This window comes from Triturus cristatus, chromosome 6 (assembly GCF_964204655.1).
Source record: "Triturus cristatus chromosome 6, aTriCri1.1, whole genome shotgun sequence".
In the NCBI taxonomy this organism is placed as follows: domain Eukaryota; kingdom Metazoa; phylum Chordata; class Amphibia; order Caudata; family Salamandridae; genus Triturus; species Triturus cristatus.
Genome location: NC_140589.1, coordinates 1868269770 through 1868291187, shown reverse-complemented (window position 1 = coordinate 1868291187; position 21418 = coordinate 1868269770). Strand labels below are relative to the sequence as shown.

General features: G+C 43.1%; 1 long non-coding RNA gene across 1 annotated transcript in view; it reads right to left on the bottom strand.

The window, feature by feature from the left end:
* LOC146822233 (uncharacterized) overlaps positions 1-21418 on the bottom strand; it is an 83526-nt gene that overhangs the window by 39400 nt on the left and 22708 nt on the right. Inside the window, exon 2 of the long non-coding RNA XR_014963252.1 lies at positions 20316-20465. This is a non-coding gene — a long non-coding RNA (uncharacterized LOC146822233). The remainder of the gene's footprint in view (positions 1-20315; positions 20466-21418) is intronic.

The following is a 21418-nucleotide window of genomic DNA, read 5'->3' as shown; positions in this document are numbered from 1 at the left end:
ATTCCTAGCAAGCTCTGATGTATCAGCACAGGTAGCAGCGTCATCAAGCACGCCATCACCACAGCATTCACACACACACACAAAACAGATTCTCTGGTGACACACATCAGCATTGGGAGGAGAACAGAGATGCGGAACTAGGTGTTGCCATAGGGAGAGACCTTTAATGCAGTAAGTCACTTGCCCAACTATCCATTTGGAGGCAGCTCTAAGTCCCCATTGCTAACTACAACTTCTGATGTATTTTCCCTCCTCTCTAAAAAATGTGTAACTACAAGGCTCCCATCATCTCACCCCTCCAAGAGGTGTGAATTTCTCGTAGTTAGTTAGGCGACAGATTAGGTAGCCTTGCATGCGTGCGAATTCCACAAGGTCACCCTATTTACTAGGGTTCAACACATGTTTTGAGAATGAGATTACACATGCATGCTACTGTGTTGTCTCAAGAGTGGCACAACATGATTCCATAAGGCTAGCAGTCACTGGTTGGTCGTGTGTTTTAATATACATGTCCCAGTCACTATTTTCTATTTACTGTTCTGTCAATTGTAACAGCGTCAGTATGTTTTAATTCTACATACATGCTTTCTGTTTCTTTAGGACCCTATCATTGAAATATGAGTGTTGGACTTGGCCCTTTTTGCAGGGTCATCCCTAAACTTTTTGCCTTCCTCCTGAATTTTTATGACCTGTTGTTGGTGGTTTTATGACTATGGGCACTTTACCACTGCTGATCAGTGCTAAAGTGCATATGATCTCTATTGTAAATTGATGTATGGATTAGTGACTCCATTATTGGCTTATTTGATTTACCTGTCAGACCCTACTACAGTGCACTGTGTGTGCCCGGGGCGTGTAAATCAAATACTGCTGGTGGGTTTGCAGCACTGATTGTGCCACCCACCGGAGCAGCTTGTAAAGTGTGTCTCAGGCCTGCCATTGCAGAGCCTGTGTGCAGTCTGGTAGTGCCATGTTGACTTGGCAAGTGCACCCACTTACCAGTCCCTAAACCGTCCCTTTTCTACATGTTGGCCACCCCTAAGGTAGTCCCAAAGGCAGGGTGCGTTGCATGTAAAAGGTAGGACATGCCCTAATATGTGTGGCATGTCCTGATAGTGAATTACAACCATTTTTTGTTTTTTACTATTGCAAGGCTACCTGCTCCTATAGGCCAGAATAGGCAGTTTGATTATAACACCTTATAATCCTAAATGACCCAGGGAACATGGTAGAAATTCGAGTTTAGTATGCCTGAACACAGAATGATAAAATACATCTTTTAGTGAAGTTGGTTTTAACATTCTGTGTTTGAAAATACCACTTTTAGAAAGTAGGTATTTTCTTACCTAGCCATCCAGTCTGTCTCTGCTAGCTTGTGTATTGTGTGTCTGGTTTTATGAGTGACAGGGGCTGGGGGGATTCCAGGAGGCAGGGTGAGTCAGCACAGGGCTGAATAGACCTATCTGCATGTCCAGTGGTGGAAGGTGTAGCACCTGGGTCTGAATAGGGCTGTGCCTACCTTCCACAATGCTGGCTCCACCTCCTGTGGTGCGTCTGATGACCCTGGCCCACACTGTGAAAGGAAAGAAGGAGTCCTGTAAACAAAGTGATCCAGGACTGCACAGAGCTGGTTTGGACTAGGTACAGACACTCTCTTCCTTCAGAGACAAAGGATTTTGCTGTATAAAAGGGGGGACCCAGACCCCAGAACTTTAGATCACTTCTGGGAATCAAGACGACCCTTTGCTGAGGAGAAGAACCAGGACGCTGAAGGAGGAGACTACTCCTGTGCTGTGTGTTTGAAGGGTTGGCCTGCAGTGGTTGCTTCATTGCCAAAGAAAGGAGAAGAGAACTGAGTGTGCTTTTCATCAACTTGAAGAAGAATCTCCAAGGGCTTGAACTTGAGCTTGCCTCCTGCCTGAAGTCTCAGGGATACAAGACTTCACCAACCAGCTACCCCTGAATTCCCTTGCTGGGAACTGAAGTGCCTGCTGTTGTGCTGGGCCTTCTGAGAGACTGTGTGTCGCTGGGAGCTGGAAGCGCGACTCAACGACGAGAAGCGTGTCGCCGCAGCAGCAGTTGCCTTCGCATCGCCAAGAAAGCGTGCCGCCTCTGTGCCATTGCATCACCGGAGAAGCCCGTTGGAGGGCCTGTCATGGCTCCAAAGATCATTGAGTTGCCGCACGGCCGTCGGACGTGCACGCATCGCCTCAACGTTGTTGCATCGTGAGCAAGACGCCATTTTGTCGATCGCACCGAAGAAGAGTATCGCATCGAGGCGCCATCTTGTCGCATAGTATCGGAGAGCAGTAAGAAACCGACTCATCACCTCCCCACACAGTAAGGAAGCGAGCATCAACTCCCCTGCGCAGCAGTAAGGAACCGACGCATCCACTCCCCTGAGCGTAAGGAACCGACATATCACCTTCCTTGCGACCCTTTTGTTTGCTTTGTGTTATTCATCCGAGGTACTTTGAGAGTAAAGTGTTGCATTTACAATCTTAAAATAACTGAGCTATTTCCTCCCATTTTAAAGTCTATTTTCGAGAACAGTAGTGTGGATTTTTGTCGTTTGGTCTTGTGATAAGTCTATATAAAGAATACTTATTTTCATAATACAACCTGTGTGCAGTCCATCTGTAGTGTTGTCACTGTATTACTGTATGTGTTCACAAATGCTTTACACACTGCCTCTGAGATAAGCCTGCCTGCTCGTGCCAAGGTACCAAGGGGGTGAGCAGGGGTTATTTTAGAAGTGTAGCTACTTACCCTGTCTAGACACAAGGGTCCCTATTTGGTCAAAAGTACCTACCTCTGCCAACTAGAGACCCCCAAATCTGACAATGAGCAACACCATTGTGCCATAAACAGCGATTTGAAACTGGTATTGTAGGTATGCATGTACACTGAGTGTGTGTATAAACGCATAGCCAGGGATTTATATAGGGAAAAATAGGATTCCGGCCATGAGGATACACCCCGGACCCCATTTGGGGCCTTTTCATGGCTGAAGCATGTTGACCAATGTGTACATGAGGTGCATAAAGAAGCCTCATGTGTCCTATTGTTTGTTTTAATCATCCCTTCACCACCCTCTTAATAAAAGCAGAATCTCATTTCGGGTAGGTGTCCAGGATTTTTAATCTGTCTGGATCCCCCAATCCTCTGATCATCCATGAACATCCCCACAGCCTATGACGAGGGCCCGCACGACACTAGAGAATTCTCTGGCAAGCGCTGGATGGCCAATGATGAGATGAAGTATGACACCCAGGGGGTGTATGTGGGCATTTTGTTCTTTTATGCAAAGGTCCAATTTATAGTATCTGAGACAAAGAATCCATCCTGAACTGAGTAATCACTCACTAGTGAGGATGACTGGCTCCCATATTTGAGAGCTGATAACAGGGGCTCATTTGCTTATTGTGTGTTTGGTATGCCATATATCCCGGGATTGTAAATTCTATGCTAACAGTGGGCCTGCAGCACCTATTGTGCTACCCAAGTAAATAGCAATTAAAAACATGTCCCAGGCCTGTCATTGCAACTTGAATACCGTGTTATGCTATGTTGACTTGGCATTTAAACCCCCTTCCCAATCCTCAAACTTCCCTTTTATCACATATGTCACCCCTAAGGTAGGCCCTATGGAGCTCATAGGTCATGGTTCTGTGTAATTACAAGGTTGGACATGTACTTTTTAAGTTAGTTTTTCATCTCTTTGAGGCCTACCCCTCCCATAGGATAACACTGGGGATTCCTTATTACATTTTATAAGCTGTAATTCCTAATTGAGAGCATGTAGATATCTCATGTTTGTTACCTATAAAATTGTAATGATAAACCCTCGTTAATGGTAAAATCGGATTTTTCATTACAGTTTTATAACTGAAAATTCTAGAAAGTTGGTATTTTCCTGTCCTTTGTGATTGCAGTCTGTCATGGTTCACATGAGTGGGTGTCACTGACTGTTAGACTTTGTGAAATGCTTCCAGACAGTCACACAATAGAGGGGTTAGCTGTACCTCAATGGGTCATCTGCTGGCAAGATGGGGAGGTGGAGCTAAGCACAGCTTCACTTACACCTGAATAGCAGGTGCTTTGCCTCTATGCAAAGGGCCTAACAACCCTGTGATGTCACTGTGTTGTCACTGAAGCAAGTTTGAAGCCAGTTTGCAGCCAGGGTAGGCGAGTTCAGAAATTCCATGCACTTGATAAACCTTTCCAAACGCTTCTCCCACCTTCCAGGGAAAGGGCAAAAGGGCATAACAATAGGACCATCAGACCCACTCTTCAATTCACTACTGGAACTGTTGAAGGTCTCTGAGAGGACTGCCTGCTGTGCACTCTGCCAGACTGCTGCTGTACCTGGAATGACTGCTTTGCTGCCTGGAGCATGCCTTGAATACTCGGAGGCTAGCACTGCTGTTGAGCCCTGCATCTTCACCTGCACCCAGCACTAACAGAAATTACTCCAGTGGATAGTTTCTCCTGTTCAGAGCCACAGGTACATAAAAGACTCCCACCATCTTGGCCAGAACCTGGACCCAGTCTGATTGAGTCCTGAAACCCCAAAGAGGTGTCCCACCAGTCCTAGACTCATTGCTGTGGTGCTAAAGGTGCCTAGATGGCCAATTTCCAAAACTGAGGACTTGGCCAAAAAGTGCTCTGAGAATCAGGTGGAGCCCAGGACCAACCTGCTCACCTATCTGCCCGAAGTGCATCACAAATTGCAATGCCTTTGCAGCTTATCCTGCTACATCCTTCCCCACAGATGCAAATCTCTTTTAGCAGTCCTTTGCCAAAGGGGTATCCGACCTTGTGGAACTGTCTTCGGCTATAGCCCTCAGCCGCGTCCCTCCAGAGCTTTTTGACTTTCATTTCGACGGCTAAGTCAGAACATAGAAATTCTAAGGCCATCCGACAACGACGCTCCATCCTCAGACACCTCCTTCAGTCGTGCACCACTGAAGTTAACATTCTCAAAGATTTCTCCTATAGACTTTTTCTAAGTCTGAAGGTAAGCGCTGACTGGGCCCAACCCCTTTATTGTATCTGTACCGCGCTCCATCGTGGTTAGTCTTAATTTTCAACTTTGAACCAGTCTAGTGCGACTAGAGCTACACAGTTGGTGCTTTGATCTTTTATGTGCTAGATTTCACTTTAAAAAAAATGTATAACTCCAGTTCTTCTGATTGGATTTTTGTTATTTTAGTGCTGGATGATTTATAAAGATTACTCTATTTCTCTAAATTTAGATTTTACTTGGGTTATGTTTTCATTTTATTATTGTTTGTGCCCGGGATAAATACATTACAAATTGTCTCTAAGTTAAGCCCAAATACTTTTTGTGCCAAGCTACGCAAGGTTAATTGCAGGTTAATTTAGTGACTTTTGTGGTTCTCCCTGCAAGGGATTGTGGCTGTTGCTTGACCAGGTCTCACATCCCACTACACCAACTACCCAAAATTTCTCACAGTGGCCTTCCTGACACTTATCTGCTCAAATTACCAGCCACCTGTGCTATTCGAGAATGCTCCGGTCCACTTGCTGGGGGACACTATTGCTGACTGAATATGTTATACCTGAATTATTAATTTTGCTTTCACTAATAAACACTTTCAGACTTTACTTGGCATGCAGGTTAATTTTCTTTACCACTTCTATGATGTGGTGAATGTGCTGTCAATTTTTTATCACAACCAACAAACTAGGTGAGCTGCTTCTCTCTTAAACTAAACTTAGCACATTAGAATCCCTCCTCCTCTGCTTGAGAGAACCTCTGCCACCATTTCACATGTCTTGAGCAAGTCTTGTCTTTAAGTATTTACCTACACCCACATTTGCCCCTGCATTGAAATCACTTGGGACCGTCATTGATTAGAAAAAATGTCTTCGACCCCACATATCCAAACTCACTAAAAGCTTATCAACTCTCAGAAAAAACAAGTCTTCTAGCCCACCCTTTGACATCAGAGAACTGATAACAGCCCTAGTTTCATCATTCATGGGCATTACCAATGCGTTTTTTAGAATATGTAAGGAGGTGTGTGAGATATAGTAATTTGAAGGTTGTGCGCAATTATAAATGTAAGCTATAAGTAGTGTTGCGTACATTAAAAATTTAAGTTATAACTGTAACTTTATAATTTCTCAAGTTTGTATAGTTTAAGTTGGGTTTGTATAGAAATAAGAAATAATAAAGTTTTTCTAGCTAAAACAGTTTATAACTTTTAATAAAAATATGTTTTTATTCGTAGTTTTGAGTGTCATTTAATTGAGTAATGATAAGTGAAATGTTGCATGGTATAGTTAAGTATAGTGTTGTATAGAGTAGTGTCATGGTATTTTGTGTTGTAGAGGGGAACAGAGTGGAATGGAGTACAGTGGAGTGGTGTTGGGCATAGTGCAGTAGCACATTATACAGTGCAGTGGTATGATGTGGAGTGCAGTATCGTGGAATGGCATGTTGTACAGCAGAGTGGCGTGTTGTACTGTGCAGTTGAGTGTTGTACAGTGAAGTATCTGTGACTGTACTGTCATGGAGTGGAGTGTTGTGGCGTGAGGAATTGTTGCGTGGTGTAGAGTTGAGTAGAGCATCATAGAATGAAATAGAGTGGAGTAAAGGGTTGTACACTGGATTGTAAGGTCATACAGTGTAGAATGGTGCTATATGGTAGCATAGGGTGTCATACAGTGTTGTAGATTGCACTTTTTTTACACCATAGTGTTGAAGAGTGCAGCGGCGTAGCTTGAGTATTGTACAGTGGCATTGAGTGGGCTAAACTGACGTACAGTGTAGTAGAGTGTATTGGCATAGCATAGCATGGACTAAAGTGTGGCATAGCGTGGTAGCATCTCTTATAGTACGGTTCCATAGAGTACAGCGTAGTGCCATAGCATAGAGTAGAGGAAAGAGCTGTGGCATAGAGTGGAGTAGAGTGTTGTACAGTGGAGTGAGGTAGAGTAGGGTAGAGAGTGTTACAGTGTGTTACAGTGGAGTGGCATATTGTGTTGTGGTGTTTTGTGGCATATAGTGGAATGGAATAGCGTGCAGTAGGGTGGCTTACACTGGAGTAGCGTAGAGTGGAGTAGTGTATAGTGAAGTGCCATATAAAGGAATAGCATAGAGTTGAGTCGAGTTCAGTGTGGTGCCATAGAGGGAAATATCATAGAGTGGAGTAGCGTACAGTGGAGTGGCATGTAGTGTAGTGTTATACACTGGAGTGATGTATAGTACAGTAGGGTAGAGTGAAGTAGCATAGAGTGGAGTGGCATACAGTGGAATAGTGTACAGTGGAGTGGCATAGAGTGGAGTGGCATGCACTGAAATAGCATAGAGTGGAGTGTTGTACGGTGAAGTGGCATAGAGTGGAATATTGTAGAGTGGAGTGGAGTAGCCTAAGGTGGAGTGGCTTGGACTGTTGTGGCATACACAGGAGTGGCGCACAGTGGAGTATGGTACAATGCAATAGTATATAGTGAAGTGGCGCAAAGTGAAGACTGGTATCGCACATAGTGGAATCTCGTAGAGTAGAATAGCACAGAGTGGAGTAGCATACAGTCACGGGCCAATGCAGTAGCTTATAGTGGAGTGATCAATACAGGGGTGGCATAGAGTCGAGAGCCGTACAGTGGAATACCATACACTGGAGTGTCATAGAGTGGAATAGCATACAGTGGATTGGCATACAGTGGAATAGCATAGACTGGAGAACCTTATAGTAGAGTCATATCCATTGGAGTGGCGTACAATGTAGTGGGGTAGAGTGAAATAGCATGGAGTGAAATGGTGTAGAGTTGAGTTTCATACAGTGGAATAGCATAGAGTGGATAGGTGTAAAGTGTATTAGTGTAGAGTGGAGTGATATATAGTGGGGTGGCATACAGTGGAGTGATGTGCACTGAATTGGCATACATTGGAATAGCATAAACTAAAGTGGGGTAAAGTGGAGTGAAGTAGAGTGGAACAGTATACAGTAGAGTGGTGTATAGTATAGTTGCGTACTGTGGAATAGTATAAAATGGAGTGGCATAGAGTGGAGAGGCGTACAGTGCAGTATCGTGTAATGGAGTGGCATAGAGTGGAGTAACATACAGTGGAGCAGTGTAGAGTGGAATGGTGTAGAGTGGAGTGGCTTACAGTGGGATAGGATAGAGTGGAGTGGCGTAGAGTGGAATAGTGTACAGTGGATGGCGTACAGTGGAGTAGTGTAGAGTGGAGCAGCATACACTGGAGTGCCGTACAATGGAATAGTTTAGAGTGTAGAGTGGCATTCAATGGGATAGCCTAGAGTAGAATGGCGTACAGAGGAGTGACGAGAAGGGGACTAATGTAGAGTGGAGTAATGTACAGTGAAGTGGCAGCGTATTGGTATGTGGTAGAGTAGCGTAGTCTGGAGTGGCATACAATGGCATGGGGTAGAGTAAAATAGCATATGGTGGAGTGTCGTAGAGTGGAGTAGCATACAGTGGAGTGTAATACACTGTAGTAGTGTGCATTGGAGTGGGGTAGAATGTAATACCATAGAGTGGAGGTGCATACAGCAGAATAGCATAGAGTAGATTACTGTATACTGGAATAGAGTAGAGTGTAGTGGTGTGCGGTGCAGTGGTGTATAGTGGAAAAGAATAGAGTGGAGTAATGCACTGTGGTGTGGAATACACTGTAGTGGTGTATATTGGAGTGGGTAGAATGTAATACCATAGAGTGGAGTGGCGTAGAGTGGTGTTGCATATAGTTGATTAGCATAGAGTAGAATAGTGTATAGTGGAGTGTGGTAGAGTGGAATAGTATATATTGGAGTACCGTATAGTGTGGTTGCATATCGTTGAATAGCGCAGCGTGGAATGACATTTAATGGAGTGGGATATAGTGGCTTGTTGTAGAGTGGTGTGGTGTGGTGTGAAGTGAAGTGGCGTACAATGAAGTGGCATAGAGTGGAGTGCCATACAGAGGAGTGTCATAAAATGGAATAGCATACACTGGAGTGGCACACAATGGAATAGCATATAGTGAATTGGGTTAGAGTGAGTGTCATACAGTAGAACAGCATAGAGTGGAGTAGTGTGCAATGTAGTGGCGTATAGGTGAGTGCCATGGACTGGAGTGGCATACAGTGTAGTGGCATTGAGTGACATGGTGTAGTGTGGAGTGCCATACAGATGAAGATTAGATTTATCAAGAATGTAGGATACAGTGTGCAGGTTAACGTAAGACAACGATTTCCGCTGGTTTACTTTTCTTCAGACTCACCAAGCAACACAGTGCCCAGCAGAGTGGCTTTCTGTTGCTTTGTAGATGTGACTTAAGGTTGCCCATGTGAGATCGGGAGTGACACAAGGGTCACGCAATACAATAATACGTGTCCCTTAGTTATATATTGTGGCAAGGTATACTGTGGTAAGTTCACAGTGTACTGCCATGAATGCTGATGACATGGTGGTATATAATTGGCTAATGACTGCCTTCTCAAAATTAAAAGGCAGGCTTTAAAAAAAAAAGTTACCTTTGTTCTTGGTAAGGAGCTTAATTATAGGTAACCAATATGTTTTAATTATAAATCCCTACCTATTAACCCTTTATTAAAGTGTAAATAGGTAGATAATTTATATTGTTTTATATATCTTTTTAAAGCATTACCAAGTGCCACAGTAGTACCTGGAAAGTACTCTGTCCATTTTTTTAATATAAAGAATTAAGTATGTCAACAGTTTTAAAAAAACCTTTGTAGATTAGATTTGTGAAATACAGTTTATTACAGTGATTTTAACAATTTAAATTTTCTAAGTATTTTTTTAAGTACTACTCTACCTCATTGGAAGCACCACAGTACTCTGTGACATCTTTAAAAAATATATACAAACTAGATATAATTTTCCCTACCTGGAACAACTTTAATGAAGTGGTAATAGGAAGGGAATAGGTATAAAACCTAATACCTATATATAACCCTCTAATCCAGAACACAGGTAAAGTGGACTTAAAAACAATGTGATTGCCTTTTACTTTTGTAATGGCAGTCATTAGTGAATCATGAATGTAAAGCGACACTCTACCATGCACAGTTTATACCCTTTCATATAACATCACTTACAACGTCTGGAATCATACCATTTATAGCAATACTTATGACAGACCAAATTCCTTCTTTTTTGAGAACATAGTGCATGGTAGAGTGGCGAGTTATAGATAGTTATTGCTGTTTGGTTAATAAGCTGAAAACAGTGTATATCGAGGAGCAACAGTTCTAATAATGTGAATATGGTGCATAAATTATACATTTATGGTAAAACTGTAAATTAAAAAAAAATTGTTTTTGCATGTTAAGTTTGGTTTGTATAGAAAGAAGAAATAAAGTTATAGTCCTTTTAATGTGGTGTGTGCATGAGAAAATTAAGGTATAACTATAGCTTTGGAATTTCTAATGTTTTTGTTGTTTACCTTTGAATTGTATAGAAAAAATAAATAAAGTTTTCCTAACCATCAGTAAGTTCTAACCTTCGGTTCTTGCATTGCAGTTAAATAGTTTTTTGACATAAATTGAATAGTCCGGTGTCATTGAGTGGAGTGCTGTTATATGGAGTGCTGCACAGTACAGTGGAAAACAGTGTTGTAGAGTGTAGTTCCATACAGTGTATTGTCATAGAGTGGAATAGAGTGGAGTGGAGTGGATTTGAGTGGTAGTTAGTATAGTGGAGTAAAGTGTCATACAGTGGAGTTGGGTCTCCTATAGCACAGTAGCATGGAGTGCAGTAGAGTGGAGGGGCATATTGTAGAGTCAAATAATATGTCATAAATTAGTGTGGGGTCTTGTAGAGTACAGTGGAGTGCTGTCATAACTTGTTAGAGTAGAGTGTTCTACAGTGGAGTGTCCCAGAATAGAGGGGAGTAGAGTCTCATAAAAAGAGTAAAGTCTCATAAAGAGGCTGAGTGTAGTACAATTTTGTAGCGTGGAGTTGCATAGACTGGTGGAGTGTCGAACAGTGGCATAGAGTGGGATAAAGTGTTTTAGAGTGCAGTGAAGTCTAGTGGATGTTCATAGGCTAGAGTGATGTTAATTGTAATGGTTGGAATGCTACATTGCAGAGTAGAGTGGCGTGGAGTGGAGTACAGTGGCTTTGCCTAGTATAGAGTAGATTAAAGTGTCACAGAGTGACGTGGTGTGTCATAGAGTGGAGTGGTCTGGTGTGTCATACATTCTTGTAAAGTGTTGCAGAGTAGAGTACAGTGGAGTGCCACAGAGTGGAGTACCGTGTTATAGAGTGGAGAAGTATGGAGTAGAGTAGAGTACGGTACAGTGTGGGAGATTGGTTTGGCACAGGTTGGAGTTAAGTGGCATAGAGTAGTGTAGAGTGGAGGACTAGTCAGTGGAGTAGTGCAGTACAACAGCGTGGAGTAGTGTGTGACAGAGACAAGTGCAGTAAAGTGGGGTGAAGTGGCATAGAGGAAATTACGTAAAGTTTTATACAGTGCCATACACTAAACTAGAGTGCTCTAGACTGACATTGACAGGAGTACATTACTGTACAATGGAGTGCTATAGAGTGGAGTATGGTGTGGCAGAGTGGAGGGGCATAGACAGTCGTTCAGTGGAGTATAGTGTTGTTGAGAGGAATACAGTGGAGTGGTGGGCAGTAGAATTGGGTTGAGTGGAGTGGTGTACACTGTAATAGCATAGAACGGAGTAACATACAGTAGAGTGGGTACACTGGAGTGGTGCAGAGTGGAATGACAAAGAGTGGAGTGAGCTAGAGTATAGTGGAGGGGAATAGAGGGCAGTGGCATAGAGTGGAGTATCGTACAGGGGAATAGCTTACACTGGAGTGGCATAGAGTGGAGTTGGTGTCCATTTTACCCCTTATGGAAACCATATATTCCTTTCAAACCTTAAATATTGGCTTATCCAACATATCTAAGTTTATTTCCTTTGACAAACTACCAAAGACTCTCGTAAGAGCCACCCTATATTATGTTAAAAGAATGTATTTTGAGAAATAATTTTATTTTAACTTTCCTGTACTGCAGTACGTCCTAGGAACTACCACAGTAGTCCATGATATGTTTTAAAAAAATATGCACATACTAGATGGCATATCCTTCCCACTACTACATTGTGTGGGCTTTCTGAAGCCTACTCACCGTATATTTATAACCTCCCCTGTCTGTTTGCTATAAATATACAGCACACAGTCAAACATATCTTGCTAGTCTAACATTTCCACTGTGGACTGTAAGCAGCCAACCATATTTTGTGATGTAATTGATATATGTCACTCTAGTACTGTGGCATTATTGCGACAACAGATATCACAAAGTTGTTTTGTCTTATAACTTAACAACCACTAAGCCAAATTATTTGCTATGTAAAACAGAATAATATACATGGTATTCTGTATATTCATGTGAAATTTCATTAAAATCCGTACTGTTCTCTTAGCGATACGTCCAATACAAAAGGTCTCTTTAAGAACTATTGGGGTCCAAATCTGTTTTGGGACCCCCTTTTTTCTTTGCACCCATTTGGCCAAACATCGCAAAACTTTATATCATCTGCAAATGTACAAGGAAAAGTTCCGGAAAGTTATGAGGGAATTCGTCAAACGTGTGCAAAGTTAATAATGGGCAAAAATCAAAGGAATTCCTATCTCTGGCAACCCTCACTATAACTACAAAGTAGCTTCCGCCACTCTGTAATATATATGTACACAAAGTGGGGCTTTGGGTGGGTAATCTCATTTAATTGACTTGCCTGTTTAGCTATCATTCACATTTTGCGTCCACTTGCACCATATTGTATGGGGCAATGTGTCAACTCACTTCAGGTCATGCTTGGGGAAGTTTGTATAAGGAATTCTGAGATCTTTCTATAGGCACAACACTGGATGTAGAATTTTGTTGGCTGAGCCTTGTTTTATGTGTCCTTGCTGCTGCCCAAACTGGAGTTGGTGCTTTTTCATGTGTGATTGTTCCACTTGCTTTTACAGGTAGCTGCCAATGCATATGGTCCCAGGGTATTGTGGCACTGATCTGTGATGATGCTTCTCCACAAGTCAATATGCTTGGGATGGTGGTAGCACTACAGAAGGGTGCCACATGACTCAGGCCTTTAGTTGGGATTGCACGTGTGATCCTAAAATGACAGTTAATCTCTTCTGACTGAGAGGAATTGCTCCATGTTGCAGCCTGGATTAGAGCTATCCCTTTTCCCCTGGCTCTGTGAGACCATAGAAGGTAAGATCTGTGGGCAGCTGCATGATTATAAGAAGGGATCATTGCTTTAACCATGGGAAAGAGTGTCATGTGACTCATGTTGTGATATGGGATTGGGCATCTTCTTTTAAGATGGTAGGTCATCTCCTAATTTGGGTAGTAGAGTTGTGAATGACATGAGGATTTCACAAATGATGTGTTTGCAAGTTTCTCTTTACTGGGGGCCAAGTACCCTATTGCAGCAATTGACTATCTTAGGGTAACAAAGCAGAGCAGTCCAAGGTTAACTGACGGGAGGTGGTGTGGGCAGGTATCCCCAACCCATTGGTACGCAACAACAATATTCAATAATCATTGTCGGGTCAGTGATTTTTCTTACATAAAGGAAAAGTACTTATACTACACACACACACTACTAAATAATACTAATTAAATTACAAATCTGTACAATGCGGGAGATAGAAATAACTTTGGTGACATACTGAAAATATGTTACACACACCTAGTGACCCCTGAATCCTAATATTGTAATACTCCCTACCTATAATAGACCAGATGTCATAATATTAGCTGGGTGTCAGTTTCAATAAGGCAGTTTTATTAGCTTTGTCGGGGTATCACCGCAATAGTAATAGCAGGAAACATATTATACTTCACCATTGTAAAATTATTGAGTTGAATACGTAACATTGCCAACATTCAATACTTCCAATGGTAATATACAACTTTACATTGTTAATCATTAATATTGTCAACAAAACTGTGACAAAATTTGATTATTTTATGGTGGTTTTCACGACCTCACTGTAAAATAATGGTACAATTCTGTATCAGGTCCAGTCAAGTTCATTTCAAAATCATAAGCCAAATCCTGGGAAGCTGTGATTTAAGCTTCATCAAAGGAACAACAGTAAAGCGTTTAAGAAGTACCAAAACAGTTGAACAAGAAGAAAATTCAACATAATAAAAATTGGAAAACAATTTATAAAAATAAGTTGTCTTTTTTTTATATAGGCACCTCAACAAAAACGCCCACCAGAGTATCCTGAGATACAAATTTTGAAAGAGACAATAGCTTAGAACTTTTCAATAAATGCAATAAATCTTTGCAATCTACTGCGATTGCCGTTTATGGTTAGCGCAAACAAGCAAGTTGAAAACAGCTATATGGGCACTCTTGGAGCTATCAACTGAGATACTGGGCCAGTAACAGGGACCAGTCTAGTTCATTAGGCCAGTTACCTGTTGGTTTGAGCAGTTTACAGTCCAGATTCTGAATCATATGGACAAACTGCCACTGAAGTCAATGGAGTGGTCCTGATGCAAGGGATATAGGATGCTGAAGATGCTCAAGGACGTTAAGGATGCTGAGCCTGTGTCAGGTTCTTCCTGTGGCCACCCCTTGGTCCTCAAGCTTGGAGGGTGCCAACTTTGGCCTCAGGGGTTTATGCCCCATTAAGTCTGGGTGGAGTCCAGAACAAGACCAATTGTACTGATCTACTGGTCTCTGGTTATAGAAAAAAACAGATGCTTCCTTTGTTTTAGAACTGCTTCTGGGCTGGGAGGCCAAATGGCATTCTGATGACTCTCCTGGGTGCAGGAGACTCAGGTGAGAGTTTTGTGGGTTAGGATTCGGTCTACAAGGGGGCACTGCTCTGTCCAGCAGCGGTCAGGCATCTTGACACTTGGGACTCAAGGGTGTAGGCTTCTCAGCTTTTATGACCCTGTGGTTGTAAGAGGGAGTCAGCCAGCTGACTCTTAATTACACCTCTATGTCTGACACTCGTGGACAACTTTTCAATTGTTTGGGACCTGCAGGCACTGTCCTCGCTTTCTAGTCCACAGGTGTGGCAGGTGCATTCCAATCTTTGGTGCCTACTCCCTTTGAGGGTCCATGGAGCAGCAAGGCATTCCCTCTTCATTTCTTTCTCCAATAAAGATGGGATCTGTGATCTGGGTCTCAGTGTGCCACTGGTATGCCCTCTACAAGCCTAGGAGGATGCGGTGACTAACTAGCCAATGGACTACCAGGTCCTCTCATGCCTGACAATGACTTCATGTAAGTGTGGTATCTATGTAGTGCAGACTCCCAACATGGCAAGACCCTTCTCTCAGTGTGTGGAGCTTCTGAGCTCAACCCAGAGATGTGACTGCCTGGAGGCTACCCTCCACTTGCATAACCACTTTGCTTCTCCCTCTCTGTCCAAGATGCCAGTCTGGCCTTTCTTCCTAAACAATGGAGTAACCCTATCTCAGTGTGACTACCACTTGCCCTTCAAAGTTGGTTTCCCCTTTGAAGCGCACCTTTTAGGCGCACACCCATTCCGGCCATCCTGCCAGGTGGAGTCACAGCTCTTCCTCCAACAGGTCCTTTGTTCCTCTTGCAGAGAGTCTTTCTCACCTCTCCCCAGGAGGACAGAAGACTGTCTCAAGGACAGCAGCTGTGTGCAGCCATAAACGTCAACTGGAAATGTTGGGCAACAAAGTTTTAATGTTCCAAAGTTGCTAATTGTAAAATAGTTACATTAAATTCAACTTACGCATCAAGTTGGGTTTAATGCAACAATGCTTTTGATAACTCATTGTGCTGTATTTAGTATTCATATTTTAAAGATAGCACTGCTGTGTTGTCAGTGTTTAACTCCATACTCGTCAATGGGACTACAAACCTTGCTACAGTAAACACATCAATAAGGGGTTAAATATGTGTCCTTATTTGTAATATAATGCACTCTGCTTTTAGGGCTCAGTAGGCCTGCCTTTAGGGGTGACATAAACATTAAAAGGTGATTTGGGCTATGCTATTGGTTTAAATGGCAAGGTCAAAATAGCAGTTTTGAAACCATTCTATCAGCCTGAAGTGGTAGGCTGGGAATCATGCTTTGCTTTGTCACACTCTTAGTGGCACAATAAGTTCTGCAGTCCAAGAGGGACACTGAAATTACATACTCTGGGTACACCTGGTAGTCCATACTAGGCACTTATAAGGAAGGTAACTTATGGAAATTGTGGGTAAACCAATTAGGCATATACCTTTTAAGGGTGACGGTACTGGCACTAAGGCAAGACTTAGTGCATTTTCAGAGTTGAGAAACCTGCAGCATCAGTTCAAAAGGTTGAGGATTATCATGCAAAAAGAGACATTTCCTTACAAAAACATAATATTAACAAAATATGTGTCATGGAGTCTCTCTTTAGTGTCATTGAACTGTTTCAGCAGCTCTAGGACCCTCCCATAGAAGTTCCCACACTCTAGGGACTATGGCCCAAGCTCCCGCAGAGCTTTGAAAAGTAGCAAAACCTCTCTCTCAGAGTTCAGGTGACTTTTTTATGGGACTCTTCTGGAGGGCTGCTGTACTCCATGCAGTCCTACATAATACCTTTCCAAAATGTGGGTGGTACCCCTGCACTCCATGTGCCTCTACAAGGAAGCACATTTTCTATTGAAAGTGCCCTTGCAAGGGCTTATGGGTGCTCCCAGCACCAATCATCGAATATTTAATGAGCTGCTTCTGTGTCGCTTAGCTTTACATTTTGTGGCCTTGAGCAGTAGTGTTATAGTATTCGCTTTTATCTTGGGGAACCTGTCCTCACCTGGGGTACCCGCAGCTGCTTTTTCCAGTTGCTGGCTATTGGATGCACCCTTCATGCATTGCGAGCCACAACCCTTCCACAGCTCCAGTGGACAGATGGTACAAATTTACTCTCCCTTGTCCAGCTGGTTGCAGTCATGAAAGAAGAAAGCTGGTGCAGCCCATCTCCCCCGACATGGGCATCGGGGAGAGGGGTGGGCTTGTGCAATGCACTTTGCCCTTTCGTTTGCATCCCCAGATATGGGTCCCTGAGATGCTTTCTTGATGAGCAGCTCCCCAGGGAGATGGTGGCACCCAAGGGCATGAATAGGGAGCCCTGTGCATATGTTTCTTCCCCATTTACTTAATGTAAAAGAAAGCGGTGGTGACCTCTTGGGGCCTGACCCTCCCTTGGGTTTTTTATGGTTTTGTAGTAAAGTGTTACATGCTGCATTGCTTGCTTGGTGCTCCAGGGACACTGAGCTTGAACGGTATATATTTCCCATCCATGCGTGATTTTGATTATTTTTTAATCTCCTTTTGATCCTGGTGGCCAGCTCTATCCATCAGTAGCATGTTCTTCAGGCCTTCTGGCCTACAAAGGAGGATTTTCTTTGGGATCTGTATTTCAGTACTCCCTGCCCTAGATCTTTTAAGTGACCTACTCTTGGCACTCTCTCAGGCTTGTGGAAGCATTTTGCATTTCCTGTTCACAGCCAAGAAATATAATACCCTTTCTTTGTTTGTGCCATTGACGGAGACCTGCTACGTGGAGCAGAGGAGGTGATACGTAGTTCTCAATCTTTTGAATGTAGGCGATGCATTGGTTCCGAGCCGTGCAGTTAGGAATGTGTCAGAAAAGTTGGTGATGCGCCGTGGCAATGGAGAAGAGTGTACTCAATCCTGGCAGCTGCTGCTATGCATCATTATCAAAGCAGATGCGCTGGTTTTGAGTGGGAAACAATGGCGATGTGTTAATTGTGGCAATTGCAACACTTTATACCCACTTCCAGGGGCCCAGGACTGGATTGGCCCCACTTGGCAGGGCAAGACTCTAAGATGGCAGAGTCGAGGTGCTGAAGGCAGATGGGTTAGAAATGTTTGATGTCCCTGAGAATTCAGAATAGGAGGCAAGCCGACAAGCCCTTTAAGTCACTTTGGGTCTGGGTTGGAGAGATGCAGGTCCAGTCCTTTTCACTCTCAGGCAAAGGGGCAGCAGGTCGGCACAGCAGAGTAGGGGTCCAGCAGAGTGGAAGCCTTTTCAGCAGCACAGCAGTCGTTCGTCCTGGCAGAGTATCTACAGATTCAGAAGTGTACTGAGTTAGCGGTGCCAGAGTTCCAGTACTTATACCCAGTTGTGGCTTTGAAGTGGAAGAGACCTTTGAAGGGCACACAGTCCCTGCCCTTCCTGCATGGCTCCAGATTCAAAACAGGGGGGTGTGCATCCCTTTGTGTGTGTGCAGGACACAGCTTATTGAGGTATAACTGAGGCGGTGCTCAGTTCTGCCCCCCATCAAGCCAGTTAATGGCCCACTAAAGCCCATCAAGTCACACCTAAGCCCCTATTGTGTGTGGCTGTCTAGAGGCAATGCACAAAGCCTAGGTGTCACCCACCACAGACGTGTATTCAGCGACAGGCAGCAGGCACCAAATGGCTAAAGTAAGAATATGTCAACTTTCTAAAACTGCCATTTTCAAAATTACAATTTAAAATCCGACTTTACCATAAGTTGTGTTTTAAATTGAGATTACAAAGACACCAAACTTAAGATGTAATAAGGTAATACCAATGTTATCCTATGGGAGAGATAGGCCTTGAAGTAGTGAAAATGAATTTAGGAGTTTTTCATTACCAGGACATGTAAAACCTATAAGTAAATGTCCTACGTTTTGAATAAACTACATCCTGCCCTTGGGCTATCCAGGACCTACGGTAGTGGTAACTTATATGTAATCAAAAGGAAGGTTTGGGCCTGGTAAGAGGGTTAACTATGCAACACAAAAAGATGACGGACTGAATGCTGAACATTGTCAAACATTTACCCCCAGTCACAGGCCAAGGCCAAACTGGGGTGGCATAGTGAACAAAAGAACAATAGATTTAACCCAGATCTCTTGACTGGGGTGAGTGTTTGAAACGTTTCAGCACTCCATCCATCATGTGGTTGTGTTTTCTATGTTCACCCTAAGTGACCATGGGTATGGCCAGACGTGGGTCCCTTGCTCACTGTGCCATTAGATTCGAGCTAGCTTGGCTGTTGAGAGGAGATACACTGAAACTGGCCCCAATATGCTTGTTTCAGGTTCAGCGAGGACCTGACCTGGAAGTTCGAGCTGGACTGTTCCCATGAGGAGCGGGGTCAAGAATGATTTGAATATGGCGGGGTCCCATCTGGGGTGGCATGGTGAGCAAAAGAACAATGGATCTGTGACTGGGGTGAGTGTTTGAAAAGATTCAGCACGCCATCAATCATCTTATTATGTTTGCAGAGGGTTAATTTGTCAGGTTAACATGGACGTTTAAAACAGCACACACTGGCCCGGCAATGGCAGACCTGAGACATGTTGAAAGGCTATTTAAGTGGGAGGCACAATCAGTGTTACAGGCCCACTAATAGCATTTCATTTACAGGCCCTGGGCACATATAGTGCACACTACTAGGGACTTATAAGTAAATTAAATATGCCAGTGGTGTATAAGCCAATGTTACCATCTTTTAGCAGTGAGCACATGCACTTTAGCACTGGTTAGCAGTGGTAAAGTGCCCAGACTCCTAAGGCCCACAAAAAACAAGTTAATCAAAAAAAGGGGAGTAGGAAGGAAAAATATTTGGGTGCGACCCTGCAGAAAGGACCATTTCCAACACATACAATAATTGAAATTGCTAACATAGTAACTAAAGAGATTTGTACATCAGAAAAGCAACTCATCGTAGTCCCAGTTAGACACACCCCTGTCTTATGTTGAACAGTACACTAAAATATTTATTCATGGAATGCCCTATGCTTCAACACTTTTTGTTGTCAATGTAATAAATACAATGCTTTATGAGCATTGAAGAGTGTAAAGTTACACATGCTGTGGTGTAGGAATGGGTATCTTCTCTTATGATGGTAGCTTATCTCTTCTTTCTTCCATGGTGCAGCTCTGTGCTCTGGTTCAGATCTTTTCATAGCTAACAGAAAAATCCCACGCAGGATGCAACTCTACCAGGTACACCAAGAAACAACTTGTATTCCATACAACAAGAGCCTCACACCTGAGCTTCTACTGATAACTAATTTGGAATTGCAAAGTCTGCATTTAAGAATGAGCAATACTCTAAGTACAATGTCTAGGTGCTTTATAAAACGTGCATCAGAGACACAATTAGGAATACACTTGGGAATTGTGTTACAACTTTTGTAAATCTAAAGGTTTTAATGCGAACCCCTGGGATTCATTGTATTGCATGGTCTCACAAGCCTTATTGGGGTCTGAGCAATGGATCTGTGCCCTGTTTGTAGACAGGTTTGCACTGGTACTGTACCTGTGCCCACAGGGTCTTGACACTCATAGCTACAGGGCAGCTCGCAGCACTTCTTGATCCCCTTGCACTCTCCGTCAGCGTTGCAAAATCTAGGCTTAGACATCCCGATCAGGCAGGAGATGAGTGCTACAGGGCACACACCAGGCTTCTCTGTAAGCAAACATATCAGATGAGTCAATGATGGCGATGCACAATTATCACCAACAAGATCACCAACTGTGAACTGCACAATGTCCCAGCAAAAGCATCCTTGAAGTCTCAGAAACCCTTAGAAAAGGAGAACAACTGCCTCATTGCCTACCCTGATCCAAATGACTAACAGAGCATTTAAAGAGATGTTTCCCACACTCACCACAGTCTCAGCTGGACACACCCCTGTGGCACGTTCAAACAGTACAATACAATATATATAACACTTTTGTGTTTGTCCTTTTTTTTGTTAATGTAACGAGTACAGTGTAATCAACATTTCACTTCTCACTTCATCTTTACAGTCATGAGAATAGTCACCACTCCTCATTTTTCCATTGTCCTGAGCGATATCGAATGTCTTGTGCAAATATTATCAATATAAAATCAATTAATGTTCTCCGATCTCATCTTATCCTTCCCACCCCTTCTCTTATCTCAATCCTACTTATTGTGATTTCCATGGAGTCCTTTCTCTTTCATCTTTGTGCATGCCGTAGGTGTCAATCAGGCGAAAAAGCCTGAAGCCTGGGTGGGCCTGTTACTTCTCCCCAGTCTTGTCCCATGGTATCGAGTAGTTTCCGTCTCCTTCCTTCACTGCTTCCCTTGTCTTAGGCATAATTCCCAATACAGGCAGCTGTGTCTCTTGGAATGGAGAATCTTATGGCAGCCAGGTCTTATTTTCCCTACATTTGCACATTGGTTCAATTCCACCAGTTGTGTTGTGTATGTGGCTTCACATCCTCTCCAACATGCACTTGGGTTTCCCATGAACATACTGTGTATTTTATGTGCTGCCATGTACTACTCAATCATGATACTGTGTGTGCCGCTGATTCATTGTGTGTTGTTACTTCCCTCCACTTATGTGCCCATGTCTCATTGCGTATTACGGGGAATCCATTGATGAAATT